A 21,839-nucleotide genomic window follows, 5' to 3' on the forward strand; every position below is an offset into this window, starting at 1 on the left:
ATTATTAAAGGAGATTTTGTAATGAAAGACATGCGGACGGATTCGCGCGTCGCGATGCAGCCACTCATGGCGCTGGACAAACAACACCTCCGTGTTGGAAACCAGTTGTAAGATTCAGACGGCTTTCGGTGGCTTTTCAGTTGAGTGAGTATCCGAGAAATTGTGTAACAGCTGGGCATGTTCCAACTTGTCCTGTGAGACTTCCAACACGGAGGTGTTGTTTGTCCCGCGCCATGAGCGGCTGCGTCCCAACGCGCGAATCCGTGTCTGTAACTGTGTGTTACTATTATTTTTTCATTGTGGGTCGATAGCAGCATTAAACTTGTCTGTGGGCAGGAGGTCAGGGTTCGACTGAACAGCCCACTTTAAGCGAGCTGTGAGCTTTTCATCCGCGGTTTTCTGCAGTAGCTACGACTCGTCCTCACCTCTTAAAGCACAGTGACAACAGCACACCTGCACTGAGCTTTACAAAGACATTTTTATGTTTTTTTTTTCTCTTTTATTTAGAATTCTGAGCTGAGCCGCTCCGTATCTGCTCGTTAAAAACAGCTGATCCTCCGCGACGCGTCAACAACTAACACTATTTTTCACTCAAATGCACCTAAACTCTCTTTCTGAGGACCACATGATGGGAAAACGCAATAAAACTTTCTTACCTGTAAATCTGGTCATGTTTTCTGCATAAATAAATGTTATCCATTCTTTGTGCTCAAACGCCAAAGCAGGGGCGAATCCAGAAGGAATGGGGGCGTGGGGCCAGGATGTGCCCCCCCACAACACCCCTAGATTGAAGGTCCAGTTTTGAAGGTTTTTTTTTACGACAACTACTAATGCTACTTAAAATAATAATAATTTTGACAAGTAAAATATTTAGACAGAATTTAAATGTTAGAAAAATGTTAGAAATAATTTAATAGTTACATTTAGAAACAATGTAGGTTAGAAATGGCAAGTTTTACTGTTACAGTGCTGTCAACAGTTAAATATGAGGTCAATAAAGAGGTCTTTATTTTACTTTTTATGAAATAAGTATTTATTTTCATTGAAGTCAAGAAAGGGTGACTATAAAGTGAGTTTTGGCAAAACAGGTATCATTGTCATGTTGAGGTGGCAGAGGGTTGTTGTCGGCAGCTGGGAAAAGTAACTAAAAAAGTAACTAGTAATCTAACTTAGTTACTTTTCCAATTGAGTAATCAGCAAAGTAACTAAGTTACTTTTTCAAGGAGTAATCAGTAATTGGATTACTTTTTCAAAGTAACTGTGGCAACACTGTATATTTTATAAAATAACAAATAAATTATCACTTGCTCTGTCTTTATGGGAATATCAGACCTCTGAGTTTTTTGCACGGATCTCACTGTTGCTTGGTCCGTACTTACACCTCAGTCTGATATTTCCTCGTACAGACCTTGCAGCCAGTTAATAATCCTTTAATATTAACTACATGTGTGAATGGTTTTAATATTTTAAAGTCTGTTTGCATGAGGACTGCAGCTTTCAGCCAATCAATGGACAGTATTAATGGACGTATTTAGACTTATGAGTAAATTACAAGAAACGTGTGTCAACAATCACATAACTTACCTTCAACTTATGTCCCGCATGTTTGGGATGTATGAGTCATACGCTGGAAGACGCCAAAAGTATTGTGCATACCCAAAATCTTTCGAGGTACTCGGCATATTACAACGTGCTTCAACATGCTCTTAACTTATACAAAACTTGCTCATACCTTATTAGACATACGCCTGCGTATACCAGCGTTTTTAATATGGTCGGCACGCACTGGCTAAATTGTCAAGGTGTGACAGGGCTGTTATGACATCACCTTTTAGTGTGAGACTGGTTGAAATGGCTCAGACTCCTTACAGATGTAACGTCTGTCATGCTGGAGTTGCCCTAAAATGGATCCATCCAGAGACCGTCCTGGAGTGCAGCCTCAGTGTTCATGTGCATACTGTTGTTCAAAAAAAGAGAAAGAAAACTGTCTCGTGAGAGGTGTGACCATTCAGGAAATAACGCGTTGTTTTTTTCTTTGCCTCAGTGTGAAAATTAAATGTCATAACAAGTCTTTTACAGCGTCTTTTACACTATGATGTATTTGTCAGGTCCAGTCTATCATACACAGCGTATCGATCCGTTTCCAACAGTGACCGTGGAATCTGTGGTATAAGGTTTGGAAGAAGGAATGAACTCTGAGGAGGAAAACAGTTGCCAAAAGGAATCTACCCCACATCTTTTTCATTTTTCTGTCCCTTGAGTGGCACAGCACTCCACGGGAAACTGATTTGAATGCAGTGATGTTCTGATTAAATCCTCTTATTTTTACACCTCACCGATGAGACAACCTTGTGTGCTATGGGTCATCTCACGATAACTTGTAGCACCAGACGCCCAGCAGCTGTCCGCCTGACGCAGACACACAGATGATTACAATCACCAGATGTCATCAGAAGCTGTTCAGGTTTAGCTAAAACTGTTAGAAACTGAATTCATTTTAGATGTGAACAGATGTTCACATCTAAACATCTGGGGGAGGTGATGGTCTAGTGGTTAAGGTGTTGGGCTTGAGACCAGAAGATCCTCGGTTCAAATCCCCACCTGACTGGAAAATCACTAAGGGCCCTTGGGCAAGGTCTTTAATCCCCTATTGCTCCCGGTGTGTAGTGTGTAGCCTTGTATGGCAGCACCATGACATTGGGGTGAATGTGAGGCATTATTGTAAAGTGCTTTGAGCATCTGATGCAGATGGAAAAGCGCTATATAAATGCAGTCCATTTTACCTTTTATGTTCTGCTTTAGCACACTTACCTAATTAAAGAGAGCGCTGACTCTGCGTGTCCCCCTGCCACAGGGAAAGACCTTTTCATAAAAAATGTATCTGTAAAAATCTATAGCTGACCATCTAGAGACCCCACATTTACAAAGTCATTCAAAGTAATTCACGTCACACAGGAACAAACTGTACTCCAGATCTGAGTTGACTGCTAGTTTCAAATGGAGGGAATTTGTGGGCCAAGGTCAAGCACTCGTTATTCTTTGTTATTTGTAGTTAAGCTCAAGAGATGGATCCCATTATTCTCTGGAGTCTACGAGTTTCTGCTGGGGTAGAAATTAAAACTGCTGAAGAAGTTGTTCTGAACTGTGGCGATCATCATAACATTAACAGTGGAGAGATGCATCCCAACATGCGGAACAAACAGAACCACTGAACCGATCGACTCCTAGCCTCAGGACCTGGCCAGCACTACAACAAGAGATAGTTTGAGAGATCATTAAATTTTAATATAGTAATGAGTTACTGGGTCATTAAGCAGATTATCTTACCAGTAAAATCTCAGGACATCTGCTTGATATAGTCTGTTGTTGTTACAAATTGTGTATTTTTTATGCACCAGTTAAATGAAATAGAGATCTTGTGAATTCCACCATCAGCCAAATCAAAAATCAAGTACATAGTTACATTTGCCCAGAGAGATTATGGGAAGCATTTACAGTGCTTTTAGCAATTCTATCCACATATCCATCTGTAGCCTTTCAGAGAGGATTAATCAATACCAAATCATCACAGACCCAAAGCAAGCCCTTCCTGACACAACCCCAGAAGTACAGGGAGAAGTGTGCACAGTTGGCCTTGAACCAGGGACCATCAAGGCAATTTCAATTCCAATTCAATTTATTTAGACAGTGCCAAATGACTACATAAGTCATCCCAAAATGCTTCACGTGAGTAAGGTCTAACACCCCCCCCCCCCCCCCCCCCCCCCCCCCCCCCCCCCCGTGAGCAAGTACACTGGCAACAGTGATGAGGAAGAAACTCCCTCACGCATTTTTTGATTATAGGAAGAAACCTTAAGCACTCCAGACTCAGTAGGGTGACCATCTGTTTTAGCCACACTAACAATAACAAAATAACAAATAAAACAAAGGACAATGAAGCACAGTCACAGATGCAAAGACTGATGTTGCAGCTAAGCAACCACTTATAGAGTCCAGTAGTCACGAGTGATGGCTCAAAGGAAATCCAGCGGTAAGAGCAGAATCAAAGTAAATGGAGAAGAAGAAGAGAGTGAGAGCTCAACAAAGGATCAGATGGTGGAAGCTGAAGGAGGAAGACTGTTGTGTGAAATTTAGCGAGCAGGTGAGAGAAGCACTGGTTGGAGGGGAAGCAGTTTTGGACAACTGGAAAAGTACTGCAGATGTGGTGAAGGAGACAGCTAGGACAGTACTGGGTATGACATCTGGACAGTGGAAAGAAGACAAGGAGACTTGGTGGTGGAATGAAGAGGTCCAGGAAAGCATAAGGAGAAAGAGGTTGGCGAAAAAGTTTTGGGATAGTCGGAGAGATGAAGAAAGTAGACAGGAGTACAAGGAGATGCGGCGTAAGGCGAAAAGAGAAGTGGCAAAAGCAAAGGAAGAAGCATATTGCGAGCTGTACAAGAGGTTGAATAGTAAGGAAGGAGAAAAGGACTTGTACCGATTGGCCAGACAAAGGGACAGAGCTGGAAAGGATGTGCAGCAGGTTAGGGTGGTAAAAGATGCACATGGTAATGGGCTGACAAGTGAGGAGTGTGTGCTGAGAAGGTGGAGGGAATATTTTGAAGAGCTGATGAATAAAGAAAATGAGCGAGAGAAAAGGCTGGATGATGTGGCGAGAGTAAATCAGGAAGTACAAGAGATTAGCAAGGAAGAAGTGAGGGCTGCTATGAAGAGGATGAAGAGTGGAAAGGCAGTTGGTCCAGATGACATTCCAGTGGAGGCATGGAAATGTCTAGGAGAGATGGCAGTAGAGTTTCTAACCAGATTGTTTATTAAATTTTGGAAAGTGAGAGGATGCCTGAGGAGTGGAGACGAAGTGTGCTGGTTCCTATTTTCAAGAACAAGGGTGATGTGCAGAGCTGCAGTAACTACAGAGGCATAAAGCTGATCAGCCACAGCATGAAGTTATGGGAAAGAGTAGTACAAGCTAGGCTTAGAAAACAGGTGAAGATCTGTGAGCAGCAATATGGTTTCATGCTGAGAAAGAGCACTACAGATGCAATGTTTGCTCTGAGAATACTGTTGGAAACGTACAAAGGACAGAAAGAGTTACATTGTGTGTTTGTGGACTTAGAAAAACCTTATGATAGGGTGCCAAGAGAAGAGTTGTGGTATTGTATGAGGAAGTCTGGAGTGGCAGAGAAGTATGTTAGGGTAGTGCAGGACATGTACAAGAATAGTGTGACAGCGGTGAGATGCGCAGTCGGAATGACAGACTCATTCAAAGTGGAGGTGGGATTACACCAAGGATCAGCTCTGAGTCCTTTCTTGTTTGCAGTGGTAATGGACAGGTTGACGGATGAGATCAGACAGGAGTCCCCATGGACTATGATGTTTGCAGGTGACCCTGAACCATCCCTTAGTTATGCTGCTATAGACGTAGACTGCTGGGGGGTTCCCATGATGCACTGTTTCTTTCTCTTTTTGCTCTGTATGCACCACTCTGCATTTAATCATTAGTGATCGATCTCTGCTCCCCTCCACAGCATGTCTTTTTCCTGGTTCTCTCCCTCAGCCCCAACCAGTTCCAGCAGAAGACTGCCCCTCCCTGAGCCTGGTTCTGCTGGAGGTTTCTTCTTGTTAAAAGGGAGTTTTTCCTTCCCACTGTAGCCAAGTGCTTGCTCACAGGGGGTCGTTTTGACCGTTGGGGTTTTACATAATTATTGTATGGCCTTGCCTTACAATATAAAGCGCCTTGGGGCAACTGTTTGTTGTGATTTGGCGCTATATAAAAAAATTGATTGATTGATTGATTGATTGATTGATTGATTGATTGATTGATTGATTGACATTGTTATCTGTAGTGAGAGTAGAGAGCAAGTTGAGTCTAGTCTGGAGAAGTGGAGCTATGCTTTGGAGAGAAGGGGAATGAAAGTCAGTAGAAGCAAGACTGAGTACATGTGTGTGAATGAGAGGGAGCCCAGTGGAATAGTGCAGTTACAAGGAGTAGAAGTGGGGAAAGTAGATGAGTTTAAATATTTGGGGTCAACTGTTCAAAGTAATGGAGAGTGTGGTGGAGAGATGAAGAAGAGAGTGCAGGCAGGGTGGAGTGGGTGGAGAAATGTGGCAGGAGTGATTTGTGACCGAAGAATATCAGCAAGAGTGAAGAGGAAAGTTTACAAGACAGTAGTGAGACCAGCTATGTTGGACGGTTTAGAGACAGTGCCACTAACAAAAAGACAGGAGGCAGAGCTGGAGATGTTGAGATTCTCTTTGGGAGTGATGAGAATGGACAAGATTAGGAATGAACATATCAGAGGGACAGCTCAGGTGGGACGGTTTGTAGACAAAGTCAGAGAGGTGAGATTGAGATGGTTTGGACATGTGCAGAGGAGGGACCCAGGGTATATAGGGAGAAGGATGCTGAGGATGGAGCCACCAGGCAGGAGGAGAAGAGGGAGACCAAAGAGGAGGTTCATGGATGTGCTGAGAGACGACATGCAGGTGGTTGGTGTGACAGAGGAAGATACAGAGGACAGGGTGAGATGGAAATGATTGATCTGCTGTGGCGACCCCTAACGGGAACAGCCGAAAGACAAAGAAGAAGAAGAAAGTGTTTTTACAGTTCAAGGAACGTATGTTGTGTGGGCCGCTGAAGAGGAGGTACTGCTGGCCCACCACCACCAGAGGGCGCCCTGCCTGGAGTGCGGGCTCCAGGCACCAGAGGGCGCTGCCGCCTTATGGGAGCAGCCGGAGTGACAGCTGTCACCCATCACTGGACACAGCTGTTCCACTCAGCACAGAGGTATATCAGGAGGACGGCGTCTCAACCTCAGTGCCGAGATATCGCCTAAGACTGAGGTAACATTCTCTGCATTCATATTCTGAACAACCAGCTAAAACTTGTTAAACCTTTTCAGGACTGTCGACTACTGGTAGCTACATTGCTTGGATAGTACTCACCTTCCTGCTATACATTGACAAGAGGTGGAGGCGGCTTCTCCCCTCTCCGTTACTGGGTGCTGTCGCATCCACACCTGTGTGTTGTTGCTCTCTCCCGCCAGCAGTACCGGATCCGACGAGCGGAGGCAGTGGCCACCTGGGAATTCGGGACTTGGCGGTTCCAGTATTTCCAGGGTTCGGTGGCAGAGGAGATCTGGGTGGTTCCGGTTCGACTGAGACGGACGTCTCCTACCTTCGAGCCTGCCCACACGACACCAGCGGATTCGACCCCAAATTGTGATTGCTGTATTCATTGTGCTCGTTTCACAATAGTAAATCTTGTTATTCACCTTCCTCCATTGTCCGTTCATTGCGCCCCCTGTTGTGGGTCCGTGTTCCTACACTTTCACAACAGGATATCTCGGCCAGCGTCATGGACCCCGAGGGGCGTCAACCGGCTGTTGAACGGCCAATGGAAGACCAAGGCGCGTCGGCGGCTTCGGGAGGGGTAATCGGTGAGTTGCAGCGGATCCTCACCGCTTTCACCTCTCGGATCGATTTAATGACCGAGCAGCACGTTCTCCTAAACCGCAGGGTGGAGGCTCTCGCCGCACAAGTGGAGGCGCGCCCTTCGGGCGCCGCTGCGGCTCTCCCTCCTGAGGACCCTGCGCGTGAAAGTGACGTTCCACTGGTCGTTCAACGGTCCCTTCCTCCGTCCCCAGAAGCATACATAAGCCCTCCAGAGCCGTACGGAGGCTGTGTGGAGACGTGCGCGGATTTTCTGATGCAGTGTTCGCTCGTCTTCGCACAGCGTCCCGTGATGTACGCGACTGATGCTAGCAAAGTAGCTTATGTGATAAATCTGCTTCGCGGGGAGGCACGCGCTTGGGCTACAGCGCTCTGGGAGCAGAACTCACGGCTCCTTCACACGTACGATGGGTTTGTACGGGAGCTCAGAACGGTGTTCGACCATCCCAACAGAGGAGAGTCCGCTTCAACCGCACTACTGTCAATAAGACAGGGGCGTCGGAGCGCAGCTGCCTATGCAGTCGCCTTCCGCATCGCGGCGGCGAGATCCGGCTGGAATAATTCAATTCAATCAATCAATTTTTTTATATAGCGCCAAATCACAACAAACAGTTGCCCCAAGGCGCTTTATATTGTAAGGCAAGGCCATACAATAATTATGTAAAACCCCAACGGTCAAAACGACCCCCTGTGAGCAAGCACTTGGCTACAGTGGGAAGGAAAAACTCCCTTTTAACAGGAAGAAACCTCCAGCAGAACCAGGCTCAGGGAGGGGCAGTCTTCTGCTGGGACTGGTTGGGGCTGAGGGAGAGAACCAAGAAAAAGACATGCTGTGGAGGGGAGCAGAGATCGATCACTAATGATTAAATGCAGAGTGGTGCATACAGAGCAAAAAGAGAAAGAAACAGTGCATCATGGGAACCCCCCAGCAGTCTACGTCTATAGCAGCATAACTAAGGGATGGTTCAGGGTCACCTGATCCAGCCCTAACTATAAGCTTTAGCAAAAAGGAAAGTTTTAAGCCTAATCTTAAAAGTAGAGAGGGTGTCTGTCTCCCTGATCTGAATTGGGAGCTGGTTCCACAGGAAAGGAGCCTGAAAGCTGAAGGCTCTGCCTCCCATTCTACTCTTACAAACCCTAGGAACTACAAGTAAGCCTGCAGTCTGAGAGCGAAGCGCTCTATTGGGGTGATATGGTACTACGAGGTCCCTAAGATAAGATGGGACCTGATTATTCAAAACCTTATAAGTAAGAAGAAGAATTTTAAATTCTATTCTAGAATTAACAGGAAGCCAATGAAGAGAGGCCAATATGGGTGAGATATGCTCTCTCCTTCTAGTCCCCGTCAGTACTCTAGCTGCAGCATTTTGAATTAACTGAAGGCTTTTTAGGGAACTTTTAGGACAACCTGATAATAATGAATTACAATAGTCCAGCCTAGAGGAAATAAATGCATGAATTAGTTTTTCAGCATCACTCTGAGACAAGACCTTTCTGATTTTAGAGATATTGCGTAAATGCAAAAAAGCAGTCCTACATATTTGTTTAATATGCGCTTTGAATGACATATCCTGATCAAAAATGACTCCAAGATTTCTCACAGTATTACTAGAGGTCAGGGTAATGCCATCCAGAGTAAGGATCTGGTTAGACACCATGTTTCTAAGATTTGTGGGGCCAAGTACAATAACTTCAGTTTTATCTGAGTTTAAAAGCGGGAAATTAGAGGTCATCCATGTCTTTATGTCTGTAAGACAATCCTGCAGTTTAGCTAATTGGTGTGTGTCCTCTGGCTTCATGGATAGATAAAGCTGGGTATCATCTGCGTAACAATGAAAATTTAAGCAATACCGTCTAATAATACTGCCTAAGGGAAGCATGTATAAAGTAAATAAAATTGGTCCTAGCACAGAACCTTGTGGAACTCCATAATTAACTTTAGTCTGTGAAGAAGATTCCCCATTTACATGAACAAATTGTAATCTATTAGACAAATATGATTCAAACCACCGCAGCGCAGTGCCTTTAATACCTATGGCATGCTCTAATCTCTGTAATAAAATTTTATGGTCAACAGTATCAAAAGCAGCACTGAGGTCTAACAGAACAAGCACAGAGATGAGTCCACTGTCCGAGGCCATAAGAAGATCATTTGTAACCTTCACTAATGCTGTTTCTGTACTATGATGAATTCTAAAACCTGACTGAAACTCTTCAAATAGACCATTCCTCTGCAGATGATCAGTTAGCTGTTTTACAACTACCCTTTCAAGAATTTTTGAGAGAAAAGGAAGGTTGGAGATTGGCCTATAATTAGCTAAGATAGCTGGGTCAAGTGATGGCTTTTTAAGTAATGGTTTAATTACTGCCACCTTAAAAGCCTGTGGTACATAGCCAACTAACAAAGATAGATTGATCATATTTAAGATCGAAGCATTAAATAATGGTAGGGCTTCCTTGAGCAGCCTGGTAGGAATGGGGTCTAATAAACATGTTGATGGTTTGGATGAAGTAACTAATGAGAATAACTCAGACAGAACAATCGGAGAGAAAGAGTCTAACCAAATACCGGCATCACTGAAAGCAGCCAAAGATAACGATACGTCTTTGGGATGGTTATGAGTAATTTTTTCTCTAATAGTTAAAATTTTGTTAGCAAAGAAAGTAATGAAGTCATTACTAGTTAAAGTTAATGGAATACTCAGCTCAATAGAGCTCTGACTCTTTGTCAGCCTGGCTACAGTGCTGAAAAGAAACCTGGGGTTGTTCTTATTTTCTTCAATTAGTGATGAGTAGAAAGATGTCCTAGCTTTACGGAGGGCTTTTTTATAGAGCAACAGACTCTTTTTCCAGGCTAAGTGAAGATCTTCTAAATTAGTGAGACGCCATTTCCTCTCCAACTTACGGGTTATCTGCTTTAAGCTACGAGTTTGTGAGTTATACCACGGAGTCAGACACTTCTGATTTAAAGCTCTCTTTTTCAGAGGAGCTACAGCATCCAAAGTTGTCTTCAATGAGGATGTAAAACTATTGACGAGATACTCTATCTCCCTTACAGAGTTTAGGTAGCTACTCTGCACTGTGTTGGTATATGGCATTAGAGAACATAAAGAAGGAATCATATCCTTAAACCTAGTTACAGCGCTTTCTGAAAGACTTCTAGTGTAATGAAACTTATTCCCCACTGCTGGGTAGTCCATCAGAGTAAATGTAAATGTTATTAAGAAATGATCAGACAGAAGGGAGTTTTCAGGGAATACTGTTAAGTCTTCTATTTCCATACCATAAGTCAGAACAAGATCTAAGATATGATTAAAGTGGTGGGTGGACTCATTTACTTTTTGAGCAAAGCCAATAGAGTCTAATAATAGATTAAATGCAGTGTTGAGGCTGTCATTCTCAGCATCTGTGTGGATGTTAAAATCGCCCACTATAATTATCTTATCTGAGCTAAGCACTAAGTCAGACAAAAGGTCTGAAAATTCACAGAGAAACTCACAGTAACGACCAGGTGGACGATAGATAATAACAAATAAAACTGGTTTTTGGGACTTCCAATTTGGATGGACAAGACTAAGAGACAAGCTTTCAAATGAATTAAAGCTCTGTCTGGGTTTTGGATTAATTAATAAGCTGGAATGGAAGATTGCTGCTAATCCTCCGCCCTGGCCCGTGCTACGAGCATTCTGACAGTTAGTGTGACTCGGGGGTGTTGACTCATTTAAACTAACATATTCATCCTGCTGTAACCAGGTTTCTGTTAGGCAGAATAAATCAATATGTTGATCAATTATTATATCATTTACCAACAGGGACTTAGAAGAGAGAGACCTAATGTTTAATAGACCACATTTAACTGTTTTAGTCTGTGGTGCAGTTGAAGGTGCTATATTATTTTTTCTTTTTGAATTTTTATGCTTAAATAGATTTTTGCTGGTTATTGGTAGTCTGGGAGCAGGCACCGTCTCTACGGGGATGGGGTAATGAGGGGATGGCAGGGGGAGAGAAGCTGCAGAGAGGTGTGTAAGACTACAACTCTGCTTCCTGGTCCCAACCCTGGATAGTCACGGTTTGGAGGATTTAAGAAAATTGGCCAGATTTCTAGAAATGAGAGCTGCTCCATCCAAAGTGGGATGGATGCCGTCTCTCCTAACAAGACCAGGTTTTCCCCAGAAGCTTTGCCAATTATCTATGAAGCCCACCTCATTTTTTGGACACCACTCAGACAGCCAGCAATTCAAGGAGAACATGCGGCTAAACATGAATAGCACTGCCCTCCGCGCTGCCTTTGTAAACGGACTGTCACTGGTCCTAAAAGAGCACCTGGTGGCTAAGGACGAACCGCGGGATTTAGATGGGCTCATCGATCTAGTCATTCGACTCGACAACCGGTTAGAAGAACGCCGTCGGGAACGAGGCGAAGGGCGTGGCCAGGCACGCGTCGTCCCTCTCCCTTCCGGGTCCGATCGAGCTCCGCCCTCCCCACGCTCCTCTGTTCCTGCGCTCCGTGCGCCTATGGCTCCCCCTGCTGACGAAGCTATGGACACGAGCAGGGCAACATTTAGGGCACCTGGAGCACAAAGGAGGCGGGCCCACGGAGCTTGTTATGTTTGTGGCTCGAGTGAGCATCTCGCAAACGACTGCCCCGAGCGGTTAAAACTCCAACGCCCGCCCCTAGAGACTGGGCCAGGGGTGGGCCAAAACATTCACGTGGGACACACCCACATTGCTACACGACTCCCAGTCACGATCCTGTTTGAGGATTCAACCCTGAAGGCCCCAGCACTGGTGGACACGGGCTCTGAGGGGAATCTGCTTGACAGTAGATGGGCCAGGGAGATAGGGCTCCCTCTGGTGGCTCTTACCTCGCCTGTGCAGGTTCGGGCGCTAGATGGCTCCCTACTCCCACCAATCACACATAAGACACCTCCAGTAACTCTGGTGGTGTCAGGTAACCACCGGGAGGTGATCGAGTTCTTTGTGACTCAGGCCACCTCCCGTGTGGTTTTGGGATTTCCCTGGATGCTCAAGCACAATCCCCGGATCGATTGGCCGTCCGGGGTAGTGGTTCAGTGGAGCGAAACCTGCCATCGGGAGTGTCTCGGTTCCTCGGTTCCTCCCGGCTCCCAAGCTAAGGAGGAGGTCCGAGTCCCGCCCAATCTGAAGGCGGTGCCGGCGGAGTACCATGACCTCGCTGACGTGTTCAGCAAGGATCTGGCTCTCACGCTTCCTCCCCACCGCCCGTATGATTGTGCCATTGATTTGGTTCCAGGCAGTGAGTTCCCGTCCAGTAGGCTGTACAACCTCTCACGGCCGGAGCGTGAATCAATGGAAACCTACATCCGGGACTCATTAGCTGCTGGGTTGATCCGGAATTCCACCTCCCCGATGGGTGCTGGTTTCTTTTTTGTGGGTAAAAAAGATGGCGGGCTTCGTCCATGCATTGATTACAGGGGGTTGAACGAAATCACGGTTCGCAACCGATACCCGTTGCCCTTGTTGGATTCAGTGTTCACCCCCTTGCATGGAGCCAAAATCTTCACCAAGCTGGATCTTAGGAATGCGTATCATTTGGTTCGGATCCGGAAGGGAGACGAATGGAAGACGGCATTTAACACCCCCTTAGGTCATTTTGAGTACCTGGTCATGCCGTTCGGTCTCACTAATGCTCCCGCGACTTTCCAAGCGTTGGTAAACGATGTCTTGCGGGACTTCCTGCACCGGTTCGTCTTCGTGTATCTAGACGATATACTCATCTTTTCCCCGGATCCTGAGACACATGTCCGGCATGTCCGTCAGGTCCTGCAGCGGTTGTTGGAGAACCGCCTGTTTGTGAAGGGCGAGAAGTGTGAATTCCACCGCACTTCTTTGTCCTTCCTGGGGTTCATCATCTCCTCCAACTCCGTCGCCCCTGATCCGGCCAAGGTTGCGGCGGTGAGAGACTGGCCCCAACCAACAAGCCGTAGGAAGCTGCAACAGTTCCTCGGCTTTGCTAATTTCTACAGGAGGTTTATTAAGGGCTACAGTCAGGTAGTTAGCCCCCTGACAGCCCTGACCTCCCCAAAGGTCCCCTTCACCTGGTCGGATCGGTGCGAAGCCGCATTCAAGGAGTTGAAACGGCGCTTCTCGTCTGCACCAGTTCTGGTGCAGCCCGATCCTAGCCGCCAGTTAGTGGTTGAAGTGGATGCCTCGGACTCAGGGATAGGAGCGGTGCTCTCCCAGAGCGGGAAGACCGATAAGGTCCTTCACCCGTGTGCCTATTTTTCCCGCAGGTTGACCCCCGCTGAACGGAACTATGACGTCGGCAATCGGGAACTCCTTGCTGTGAAAGAGGCCCTCGAAGAGTGGAGACATCTGTTGGAGGGAACAGCCGTGCCGTTCACGGTTTTCACTGACCATCTGAACCTGGAGTACATCAGGACCGCCAAGCGGCTGAACCCCAGGCAAGCCCGCTGGTCACTGTTCTTTGGCCGTTTTGACTTCCGGATCACCTACCATCCCGGGACCAAGAATCAACGATCGGATGCATTGTCCCGGGTGCACGAAGACGAAGTCAAAACGGAACCGTCGGATCCCCCGAATCCCATCATCCCGGAGTCCGCTATCGTGGCCGCCCTCACCTGGGACGTAGAGAAGACCGTCCGGGAGGCCCTGACCCGTGACCCGGACCCCGGAAACGGACCAAAGGACAGACTATACGTCCCACCAGAGGCTAGGGCTGCAGTCCTGGACTTCTGTCACGGTTCTAAACTCTCCTGTCACCCTGGGGTGCGAAGGACCGTGACAGTCGTCCGGCAACGCTTCTGGTGGGCATCCCTGGAGGCCGACGTCCGGGACTACGTCCAGGCCTGTACCACCTGCACCAGGGGCAAGGCCGACCATAGAAAGACCTCTGGGCAGCTACAGCCACTGCCCGTGCCTCATCGCCCCTGGTCCCACATCGGCCTGGACTTTGTCACGGGTCTCCCGCCGTCCCAGGGACACACCGTCGTCTTCACGATAGTGGACCGTTTCTCCAAGGCGGCCCACTTCGTGGCCCTCCCGAAGCTCCCAACGGCCCAGGAGACAGCGGACCTCCTGGTCCACCACGTCGTCCGTCTGCATGGTATACCATCAGACATCGTCTCCGATCGCGGTCCCCAGTTCACCTCGCACGTCTGGAGGAGCTTCTGCCGGGAACTGGGGGCCACGGTCAGCCTCTCGTCTGGGTACCACCCCCAGACCAACGGGCAGGCAGAGCGGGCGAATCAGGAACTGGAGCAGACGCTACGCTGTGTGACAGCCGCGCACCCGACGGCCTGGAGTACCCACCTGGCCTGGATCGAGTACGCCCACAACAGCCAAGTGTCATCTGCCACCGGCCTCTCCCCGTTTGAGGTGTGCTTGGGGTATCAGCCCCCCTTGTTTCCAGTGGTTGAGGGAGAGGTCGGTGTGCCCTCGGTCCAGGCCCACCTACGGAAGTGCCGTCGGGTGTGGCGTGCCGCCCGCTCTGCTTTGTTGAAGACCCGGACGAGGGCGAAGAAACATGCAGACCGGCGGCGGGCCCCGGCCCCCAAGTATCGTCCTGGGCAGGAGGTCTGGTTGTCCACCAAGGACATTCCTCTGCAGGCAGACTTGCCGAAGCTCCAGGAACGGTACATCGGACCTTATAAAATCCTCAAGGTCATCAACCCCGCCGCAGTGAGGCTCCAGCTTCCGGCCTCACTGCGGATCCATCCCGTTTTTCATGTTTCCCGGATCAAGCCCCTTCACACCTCACCCCTCTGCACCCCGGGTCCGGCGCCACCTCCTGCCCGGATCATCGACGGGGAACCGGCTTGGACTGTACGCCGGCTCCTTGATGTCCGTCGGATGGGCCGGGGTTTTCAATATCTGGTGGACTGGGAGGGGTACGGTCCCGAGGAACGCTCCTGGGTGAAGAAGGGCTTCATCCTGGACCCGGCCCTCCTGGCCGACTTCTACCGTCGCCATCCGGACAAGCCCGGCCGTGCGCCAGGAGGCGCCCGTTGAGGGGGGGGTCCTGTTGTGTGGGCCGCTGAAGAGGAGGTACTGCTGGCCCACCACCACCAGAGGGCGCCCTGCCTGGAGTGCGGGCTCCAGGCACCAGAGGGCGCTGCCGCCTTATGGGAGCAGCCGGGGTGACAGCTGTCACCCATCACTGGACACAGCTGTTCCACTCAGCACAGAGGTGTATCAGGAGGACGGCGTCTCCACCTCAGTGCCGAGATATCGCCTAAGACTGAGGTAACATTCTCTGCATTCATATTCTGAACAACCAGCTAAAACTTGTTAAACCTTTTCAGGACTGTCGACTACTGGTAGCTACATTGCTTGGATAGTACTCACCTTCCTGCTATACATTGACAAGAGGTGGAGGCGGCTTCTCCCCTCTCCGTTACTGGGTGCTGTCGCATCCACACCTGTGTGTTGTTGCTCTCTCCCGCCAGCAGTACCGGATCCGACGAGCGGAGGCAGTGGCCACCTGGGAATTCGGGACTTGGCGGTTCCAGTATTTCCAGGGTTCGGTGGCAGAGGAGATCTGGGTGGTTCCGGTTCGACTGAGACGGACGTCTCCTACCTTCGAGCCTGCCCACATGACACCAGCGGATTCGACCCCAAATTGTGATTGCTGTATTCATTGTGCTCGTTTCACAATAGTAAATCTTGTTATTCACCTTCCTCCATTGTCCGTTCATTGCACCCCCTGTTGTGGGTCCGTGTTCCTACACTTTCACAACAACGTAGTTAGTTTGGTGAACAGTTACGTTGTGACCATGAGTGAAACGTGCTTTGCGTTTGATCGCTTCTGCCACTGTCGGCGTTGTGTATGTTAAAAAGTAAGTGGCACTTTTTTGCAGCAGCCCCGCCCCCTTCTGCTGGGGGAGGGCTGAGCTCCTCACAACGGCCTGGCTGCTGTAAAACATGTTAGGAACTAATATGTTTGACTTTAGGGTTTACAGATGTTTTGAACTAAATTTAGCAGAAGCTAATTGGTCTGCTGATGGTTTTCAAAGTTAGCTGAAAAGCTAACCCGCTAAAAATTTGCTTCGCTAATTAGCAGATTGGCAGAACTGTGCCCACCACTGCTTAAATCCTCAGCATGCTTCAGATTTCCATGATTCTCCCATAGATCTCAAAAGTACCAGTCCTGGAGGATCAGATGGATGGTCGATGGATGGACAGAAGAATATGAAGCTCCAGATTGTACTGACAATGTACAGCACTGAAATCTCCAGATCCCCTTCGCTGATGGTCCATGTCTTCATCAGCAGTTTGACCTCAGACAAAGAATAAAGCAGAAATCAATCAGCCAAAATGAACAGGTCAGTCATCCAGAATATGGATGTGATGAGACTGATTCTTCTTCCAACACTAATGGAATGAGTTGGAAGTCGAGAAAAAGACTGAGTCAACACAGCTAAGGGCCCAGACACACCGGTGATTACAACCACCCCGACACAGCCTCAAGACAAAATGTCACAGATGTGCACGTCACATTTGTTTGAATGGTTTAAAAGAAGTGCTCCACAGTGTGCCACAGAGCTGTGTATGTCGGTGGCTCACACAATGAAGCTGGACAGAAAAGTGATTGTGATGAGAAGGAGGGTGTAATATGAAATGTCTTTTTACACGCCTTCATGCCAGACATAAACAGCGGACAACTCCTTTTGCACTGACGCTTGTGTTTATACAACATTAATATAACCTAAGGTGATTTCTATGGATCATTTTACGGAAGGTAGAAGGCACAGACTCTATATGATGAATTCCAAAGCAGCAAAATACAAGGATTTCTGATCATTATTTCACCCCACCTCCCCACATAAAACATGTCCCACCTGAAGAAATTCTGCAATAAGGGATTTATCAATCATACTTCACCATACTTCATGGAGGCAGAAGAGGAAATATTTTGTGGCTTTTGTGTCCTGACCAAGATTAATGTTCATCAATGAGGCGTGAACCCTGTTTCTCATCCAAATGTTCCTGATTGAAAACTGCCTGTTGAGATAAAACACTCTGATTCTCTGGAGTCATTCAAGTTTACATTAAAAATTCATGTTTTCCCTTTAGTATGGCTAACATACTTGTGTAGTATCAAACCATTTTCCCTTCCTTCTAAAATGTGTTATCAACAAATGGACCAGGTCTCAGTCTTATTATATCTTGACTCTGTCTGCTCATGTAGGTGTCGGTGACCACACACATTAGTAACCTCTGTGTTTCTCTGTTGGTTTACTGCTGGGAAATAGTGCTTTAGCTGCTGTTAACTCCAGCAGGCTGATTCTGCTCTCTTTCTGTGGGTTTTTGTCACTGCCTGCTGGACCACTGGATGAAGACTACTGCAGACCTATAACACTTCACATTGATTTCTAACTGGGATTTTTTTTTTTTTTTTTTTTTTTTTTTTAGAATCAGACCTGCTGTGTATGAACTGCATTGCATTCACTGTATAAAAAAATTAGATCAAAAGACCCTGATAATTACGTCTGCGTCCGATTTTTGATTATGAACCAGGAATTCTCATGCTTGTCTTTGCTGAGAGATTGGAAGTACAGAAAGCACATTGTACAGAAGCTAGATTAAAAAATTTTTTAAAGAAAAAAATTATAATTACGACATCAGGTGACACCTGATCTCGTAATCTTTTTTCATATGCGGTGCACTTCCATAGTTCTGGACTAGATTTTGCATTCTGTTTTATTCGCATTTTGTTCCTTTGTACTTTTGTTTTATGCTGTGTAACTGTTGGAATGGCATAAACAGTGGGTCACCCCTCTGAGTCTGGTCTGGTTGATGTTTCTTCCTCAAAACATGGCAGAGGGAGTTTTTCCTTAAACTGAAAAAAGTGGAACACAGTGCACTTCATTCAAAGTACTTATTTACATTGGTCTAATGGAAAATTGTGGTTTCCAGTTTAAATCTGCTGGAATCACTTTACAAAATCATAAATATACATTGTGAGAAACTAAAAAAAATGAGCTGTAACAAATTACATCAATCTTTTTAAGTTGATCCAAAGTATCATTTTTTTCAGTGTACTGTTGTCATCAATGTGCTTCCTCAGTGGGTGGTAAGGTAAGACCTTAAACATGTGAAGTGCCTTGGGGTGACTTTGTTATAATTTGGTGCTATATATAAATAAACTGAATATCCTCCTGACGACCAGGATATATATGTACTGTATGTCCTGGTAGTCAGGAGGATATAATAGGTGCACTGTTTGCAGCTGGGGAATCCAAACAGCTGAGGGTCTGAATATCGTGGACAAGGCAAACACCTAACAGGAGAAATCAAGATGTTACACACTGTTTAGTGCAATGTGAGTGACACAATTAATCAGTTTAGCTATGGCTAAAGAATACTTTTCACAAACTGGCAGGTCAAATACAAAAGCTTTCATTTTGCTTTTATTTCATAAGTAAATGTTTAAGGTGTTTGTTTGTCACTTAATTGTCACCCAAGTGTGTAATTACAGACATTTTCTGCTGACAAGACCAGGCATCCACCATCTAACACGTTTTTAATTATATTAGGATTAATTCTGCTGGGATGAAAGCTGTCAGGCCTGAATGGATCCAAAAATACTCAACTGTACATTCATTCATACCGACAGAAAAACACATAGTTTTAAGCCTGGGTCCCACCGAATAATAAACCATGAATAATGAGCCACACATGGGTGTGTCAGCAGTTATTCGAAGAACCACCCACATTTTCATCTATCACGCATCCACTACTAAGGTGCCTCTATGTGTCTCTCTGTACCCTGCATGTGCCACGTAGCAGCCTCTAGTGAGCCACGACCGACCTGTCATTAGAGCCTCGAATGGCTTGCATTATCCATGCTAAGCCACATAGTGCCGTGAAAACGCAATGTTGGTGTGTGAGTAGGCACGGGTTTGGTCCAAACCTCCAGCCCTCCCACACCTGGTCCCTTTAAAGTGTGGGTTTTCAATTCACAACAGCATTTAAAGACGTCACATTTTTTTAAATGTAGTCCAAAAATAGACGCTCCAGCACAGACCTGCGGTTGTGCACTGTCTGCAATTTGCTGTCCACCTGTAATGCACCAGACCAGCTAGAAATGAACTACGGGTTCCTGGACAGCTGCCTCTGTGTTCCTTGCTGGCTCCACAGCTTGGTGGCTTTATTTTTTCTGTGGCTTTAAACACACACATCGTGATCCCACTTTTAACTTTGTGTTAGTCTGTTTATTTCTGCAAAATCGCTATTTGCACGCATGCTGCTGTTCTCCATTCCTAGACAACCGCCTCTGTGCTCTTTCTGACTGGCTTCCTTTCCATCCGTGGCTTGCTGGCTTTATTTTTTCCCTGGTTTTAAACACAGTCATTTTCACACCGTGATCCCACTTTTAACTTTGTGTTTGTCCATTTATTTCTGCAAAATCACTCTTTTGCATGTGCGCTGCCGTCCTGCATACACAAAGAGGTAGCTGCTTTAATTATTTACACCTGCTGCCACAACTCATGTGGATCACTTTAAAAAAATATAGAAATATATTTCTTTATTTCCGCAGCTTACAAGTTACTGTGATACAACTTTTAACTTTGTGTTATGTCTTTAAAATCAGTCTTTTGCACACTCTCCTTCTGTGTTGCTGCACAGCTTTGCGCTGCTTTTAGCAGCTTCACAGGAGTTATTTCTTCCGCAGCTTTAAACACACAGTCACTTTCATGCAGTTATCCAAATTTTAACTGTGTTAGTCCATTATTGACTAAAAAGTTGCTCTTTTGTGAGCTGGTGTTCTGCCTAAATGCTTGTTTGGAGCGTGATGAGTCAATGCCTCAGTGTGCACACACAGCAGAGATCATGTGATCCATGAACAAGATATTAAAGCAACCATAGGCATACTTTTACAGCTAGGAACTGTTTTATCAAGCTATAAAAACATTAAAAAATAGTTACTTTAAGCTGTTTCAAAATACATTCCACATGGAGCAGGAAAGAGAGGAAAAAAGTGCCCAGATGAAACAGTCCTCTGTGATTCTAGAAGCGATTAGAGGTGTTTTCAGCATCCAAGGTTTGGCAGAAAATGATTAATCCACTACAAAATAATTATTTTATATACAGCATCCAGCGCACAGAGCAGGTGGAATTGTGTGCGCAAGAGGGCAGCCGCTCCAAAAACAGCCTCTCGGGTCCTGCGTAGCTGCCAGGTACACGGATAATGGGCTTTTAGCAGCCTCGAAAACCCCACAGAAATGCCTCTAAGTTGTTGCAGTAACTTGTACACAAACTGCCCCACGCTGTTGTTGCTAAATTTTGAACATCTTGAAATTAGCACTACGCTCACAGAGGAGCCTCGTTAACTGAAGATAATGCCTCTGAGAGCCACACATGTCATCCTTGAATAACACACGTCTAATTCTTACTATCTGAACTGTGTGATTTAAACTGCTATGACCTTGAGGTTGACCTTTCCAGGTCACTCAGGGTCAAACAACATGTGACCAATAGAAAGGTGATGTACAATTTCATGTCAGTGTTTAACTGGTTTAACCCTCTGGGGCCGACGCCGTCATATACGACAGCTGAGACCAAGTTTTACAAAATTATAAATAACTTTTTAATGATATGAGATAGAAACTTACTTTTTTTGCTGAAAAGTTAACTCCACAGACTTTCGAGCCACTGTCCACCACTCCTCATAGAAGCTGTATGATGACGTGAGCAATGTGAGTGTCCAATCGAAATTGGTTCACATCACATGGTTTTCCAAAATCCAATCGTAGGGCAGATTTACCTCACATGATAAACCAAAGATTGTTTTTAGGAGTGATGTGTTACAAGTTGGCCCGTTTGAATAGCACCCTTGCTGCTGGCTCCAATGCGCCCTGCACCATTACGCACAGCAATCAGTGAAAATGAGCAGATGGAGCAGACGGGGAGCCTTTCATACAATCTCACGTGCTCAAACAAAGAGTGTGTGAGTATCAAGATTGCTCCACTAGTTTGCCTGTGAATGTTACTGGATAAGCCTGTGGCAAGTTCTCTCGCTCCGGCGTAAAGCACTGTTTACATATCAGTGGAGCTAGGGGGGAGGGGCCGCTCCTCAAACTGATTGAGCCTCAAAGTGTGAATGTTGCTTTCAGAGCAGGAGAGAACAAATACACTGTCAACTTCAGAGAAGTAGAAGTTTGTGATGTAACCTTTGTGTAATAGCAGACAGAAATTGCTTTGAGATGAAGACAAACAAAATGCATAGACCATTTTGTATATATTGTTCAAAATGTGCATTTGTGTTTATTGTTTGAACCTTTTTGTTGTACGGTCTTTCACACAAGACCTCAAATTACCTTTATAAAGTGTCAAAACAGTTGTTTATTATAGTTTGCTGTGTGTTTTGAATAAATGTGTGTGAAAAT

The sequence above is a fragment of the Thalassophryne amazonica genome, chromosome 11 (genome assembly GCF_902500255.1).
Source record: "Thalassophryne amazonica chromosome 11, fThaAma1.1, whole genome shotgun sequence".
NCBI classification, from domain to species: Eukaryota; Metazoa; Chordata; class Actinopteri; order Batrachoidiformes; family Batrachoididae; genus Thalassophryne; species Thalassophryne amazonica.